Source organism: Meleagris gallopavo, unplaced genomic scaffold (assembly GCF_000146605.3).
Source record: "Meleagris gallopavo isolate NT-WF06-2002-E0010 breed Aviagen turkey brand Nicholas breeding stock unplaced genomic scaffold, Turkey_5.1 ChrUn_random_7180001951631, whole genome shotgun sequence".
Lineage (NCBI taxonomy): Eukaryota > Metazoa > Chordata > Aves > Galliformes > Phasianidae > Meleagris > Meleagris gallopavo.
This window is the reverse complement of record NW_011212752.1, coordinates 1-5714: the sequence shown is the minus strand read 5'-3', so window position 1 is coordinate 5714 and position 5714 is coordinate 1.

Here is a 5714-nt window from a genome sequence, read left to right as displayed (position 1 = left end):
ACTACAGGATAGCTATTATGTTCTATTATCTACTTTGCTCCTTAAAGTTTCCATTCAACTGGATTAGTTCCACCCAAGAACTGAATTAATTGCAATTGCTTTTCATGCAAATTAAGAGACTCCAAATAAAGAATAAACTGCAAAATCATCATCTAACTCAATAAGTTTTTAGATAAATGTAATTAGATCAAGCTGTAAATATTCAGTTTTTCTGGCTAACAATAAAGCACTCAGCAAATATATATTTTTTGAGAATTGCTGAGTTAAAACCACTTAATCAATTTTCTTATATTATAAGACTATTAAAAATGATAAACAAGCTTATGTTGTGCTTCCACCTATGCCTATATATTCTGCCCTTAAATTAGAGATATCGATTAATAATAGGTGAAAAACAAGGATATTGCACATACAGAGCAATCTTTCACCAGTAATGTATTCTCAGTTTCTAGATAGCTGCTGAACTACCTCAAGTGCAGGACACATCTAGGTCATGATGTTTAATTATTAGTTTCTCTTCCTGTGGATTCATGATCTTATTTCCTAATAGTTTGCCTAGACCTTTCTTGAATTCAGTGACACACTTCTGTCAAGGATTTGTGGAATTTACGTCACATGAGGAGTAGTCAAAATTCTCTTTTGACTGTTTAAAGGCTGCTGTCTGATTAATTCAATGCTCCTATTTGTGAGATTATGGTCCTTTAGTCACCTTCTCCATTAGTTTCACCAACAACATCCTTTTTCTTTGACTCAGCTTTTTATTTTCCAAGTTGAAAAGTCCTATTACACACTTCAGTCTTTTCTGAAAGGAAGACCATCAAGATTATTATCCTGGTCATTCTCCTTGTTTGTAACATTCTCCTTTAAAACGAAATGTGCCTGCAAGAATACATACAGACAATATATTATAGCCTTTTTAAAAACACACAAACATAAAAAATATTGATTTAAGAAGTATATTGTTCTTCAAGATTTTTCACTTTTACATTGTCACAGAGTCACACTAAACATACAAATGTATCATCGTTTTAGAATATATTTACTTATGCTACAGAATTGACAAAAATGACATTTTTTGTTGAAGTTAAGAAACCAATTTTGATTTACGGAATTTCAAACAATCTATTTCCAACTATTAAACTTATGATTACTAATTTTGCTACTGAAAGCTAGAAACAAATAAACAAACATTTGGGGAAGGTACCTTAAATTCCCTCTAGACACTCTCCTTCCTTCTTCCTGGTACTCGGTCTCTTCATCACAGACTGCATTTGTTCCCTTCAATAAAGTGAAGGGCAGTGCAAAAGGTAGAAGTCAGAGCCAGCCTTGCAGCTCCCGCTAAGCAGGCCCTGCTAATTACACAAGACTTGGTAAAACTTTATTGTTTAGAGTCATAGCCCTGGTAATAACTGTAGGCTTTTATTCACCTTTGTTCACCTTGTTCAGCATATAAATATGGTGAAAATGTCCCAGTGCCACTGCCTGGGGAGGGGAGGGTGGGTGGAAAGAGTGATGAAGGAGAGCAAAGGCAAACTGGATATCAAACACACCTTTATATTCTAAAATTAATGATAACACAAGTGTATTAGTCATAAAAGCTTTCTTTCATAATACCTATCAGTCTCTGTTGAGGAACACTGACTTTGACACATTTGTGATTTATTTATTTATTTATTTATTTATTTTGTGCTAATGAGAAAAGCACGTAAAGAAGAACAATTGAACTTTATTTGGTTCTAAATTAACCATAATTTTAAATGCTATTACAAGGCACTCTAAGGAAATACTGTTCTCTAAAACTAAGGAAATAGATTACCATACTGAGAATTTTGTGAATTTACATAAAATGTCATTGTCAGTTTTCTGTATTTTCTTAGTTCTGCTAGCATTCATTTGATATTAATGGGGAATAATTGTCATCTGCCACAACTATGAAAACAGATTTGAATAATTTTGTTGTATTATTTTCAGGATTTCTTTCTTCTTTTTAAAAGGAGAGTCATGTTCATATTGACATTGATGCATTACAAAAAGGATAATTTTAACCTCTGGCATGTATTGTCCTCAGAGAAAACTCTGAATTCAAAGGGCATATGAATTTATGTAGGATAAAAGAGCTTTTTTCCTTTAGTTTCATGCAGAAAAATATTGTCCCCATGAGGCTGATGGAGCCTGACAATCTTTGCATGCAGAGAAACATAGCCTTCACTTTTCCCAGAATCTCTGACCCAAGAAAAATACTAAAGGACTTCATTTTCAGCAGGTTATAGTCAAACTCTGTTAAAGTTGGGAGATTACCCAACAATCTTTTTCAGCAAGTTTGCTGTATATTTTTCTGAATGGTACCTGGAAAATGACTGTCAACAAAAATGTGGGTGAAAGTGGAGATATGTCTGAAGACAAGGGTAAACTATATGTACATACATTAAGAACTGGTCTTTTTTTCGCATCATGGAAGGCAAATAAAGGACAAATAATTTATAAAATAAAAAATCCTGAATAGACACCTAAGTCATACTCTAAATTTGAGTATATTTAGCCATAGGTGGGTGTAACAGTTAGGATTTTGGCTTTATAGTGTTTTATTTCTAATTAAGCTAAATTTATCTGCATTTGGGTTTGTATATTCTCAGTGATATTGAAATACACATAATGAAAAGCACTGCCATCATCTTAGCCCAGTGAAAAAGGCTAGGTCTCTTCATTTCGGTTTCTGGGAGTAAGGAGTTTACTGGACTAAGTCTTGAAAGCCTTCTTATTCAAATCTTAACCAACAACCAACAAAAAAGTTATTGAAGAGGTATAAAAAACAAATTATTCTTTCTTAAGTGAAATCTGATCTTACTAAGCAAGTGCTATGATCTTATTTTCACTATTGTTGCCTTCTCATATTTTTTCTGAAGACAATATAAATACCATAATGAGTGCTGAGGATAAACTTCCCTGTTATTTTGCTATCAGGAAAAATCTAAATGAATGCTGCTGAAAATAACAGGTCCATATATCTTACTCATTCGAAAATCTTGCTTACATAGAGACCAAATATTAGCCTTGTTTTTAACAAATATCATTACGTTGGAATTACCTCGACTTTATTTGGAGCATGTACTTAATATTTCGAACTTAACAGTCCAAAATACATTATCTTGAATATAATTGATATGATAATACCTACCTGTTCAAAGTGAGCTATCCTGGTTCCAGAATTCATGAGAACTTTTTTATTACTATTGTTCTTGTTGGTTGGTTGGTTGGTTGTTTTTTTTATAAAACTTTATGTTGCTTGCATTGCTCAGGCAAGCATGATACTGCATTCATTCTTCAAAACTGTATGTTGTATGTGAAATTAGTTCAGTTTCTTCACTGTCTGAGCACTACTACTCATCAAAAAGAATAGTCTATTTAATTAAAACTCAGAACAATTTTTCAACATAGAAGTGAGCCGTTTTCATTCATGTGGACTTCAACATTTTTATGCTGTAAAAGATGCATGTACATTTGACTTTAAAGTTTACATTTCCAGTGCCTACTTTTTTAAACTGTATTCATGACAATTAAACATCTAAGTAATTAAAGACAAAATAAAATATATGAAAACACCATTATGTATATATTTTAAAATACAGAAATATGGAGATTTAGGAGGTTTCCTTGTTAGTTTTCATGCTCTTTCTCTGTTATAGTTAACAAGTATTTATGCTGTAGTTTGCACAAACTGACCTAACAAATTAGAGTTTCAGTTAGTACAGAGAAGAGAAATAGAGCCAAAAATGTCACCTGTAGACTAAGCAGAGTACTATTCTTTTAGGAAAAAAATATATTAATTGTAGAGAATCACGTTATTTACTATAGTCAGTTAGATCTGCGGGGACTGAAAAGGATGCAGGGAGGAAATGGCAGGACAGCTGAAATGTCCTTGGTTCTGTGCAGCACTGCATGGCAACAAAAAAACATCAATGTGTTAATAATATTACTTTTCTCCTAAGAGCAAAATATAGCATTGCTTCAAACACGACAGTGAAAATCCACTTTGTCCCAGCTGAAACCAGGACAAGGCGAAAAACCATCCAAGGTCTTGCAAAAACTAGTAAAACTCAATCTGGAGACCCAATGCATCTAAATTCTTTGCATTGTACTGACACTGTCTGTCCCATCATAAAAGCAGAATGACAAAGTTTTAGCATGTTCTTGTAGGAAGAAAATAATCTGTCCCTCACTAAAGGGTAACATATACAGAGAAATAATGGATTATAACTGAAACTGAGAAACATATTTAAATTTTCAAAAATGTGAGGAAAATGTTTTCTGAGGCTGACCTTTTTAGTTAACAGTGTTATATAACATACATATACTTGATATTTCTGTACATCAGACTTTTTCTAAGTGCGGATTGAGTAAAATTGAACTCCTGAAACAGTTAGTCAATTTGTATTAATATCTTATAATTAAATTCTAAATACTTCTGAAATTCTAAATGCTTCTTCAAACTGAACACTTATATTTCAATTTTGGAAAATATGATTTTAAAGAAAAAATTATAATGAAAATCTATATGTAGAACATGTTACTGAAAAATAATTTTTGTGATGAGAACTACATTGTTAATTTTACTTCATAATACAGCTTTCATTAAAAAGAGAAATATTTTCAACTGTGATTCAAAACTGTTTTCAAAATGTCATACTTTTACATAAAATTGCCATTAGAATCTCCAAGTTTCGTCAAGCTCCAGATATAAACTGTAGCATCTGATGCACAGACTCAGATGTGAATGATCCAAACCATTTATTATAAGTTTTCACATCACTTATATACTTTCACAAGTTTTTCTTTTTCTAGCTTTCCCATCCATCTCTATTAACTTCCCATCCACCTTTAACGTCAACAGAGCATTCTACAAAACACTCTGCAACTGTCCATGCAGGCGCTTATCCATTCAGAGCCATGAGATGTTGTTTCTTCTTCTAAAGGTGTCCTTGGTTCTCATACTGTTTATCTTGCTCCACAGCTGCTACTCTGAGTAGTTTTTCTTGTATTCCCAAATAAGTTATTAGTTAGAATAAAAAATAAAGATACACTCACACTCAAAGAAGAGATTAATATTAATATAAAATCATAAAATAGCATTTTATATTCATTTCTGAGCAATTCATCAGTCTAAAAACATGTTTCTCAGTTGTAATTTATGTATATGTTCATATACATGTTCCTTATGAGTCTTTGAGTGTGGTGGCAAAAGAAGAAACAGAGAAGTAAATATTAAAATCATGGCCTGGAAGAAAGTTACTGTTCACACGACATCATTTTTGTAGAATAAATGCTTTGTGATATAATTTATAAATTTAGACTAAATCCTTTTTAGCTAGTTGTTAATTAGTTGCTGGCAAATCTCTTTATTACTGTGAGTTAATTTTAAATGATGGTTCAACTATATACAGCATGAATGTATTTTGTTTCCTCACCATGAGGACATGGAACATGCATTCAGGATGTTACGAAGTCTTCCGAATTACCATAATAGAATAAAAAGCCCATGTATTGATGATTTACTTTCCTAAATTTTAAGAGAGAAAATTTCATATTACAGGTTTAATACACACTACTTACAGTCAATAAAATATAATTTGTTGTCTTACATGGACATTACTTTCTTCTAGAGTCATAAGTCCATGTAATATTCTGTGGAATAACAGAAAATTTTGAGACAACAGTAC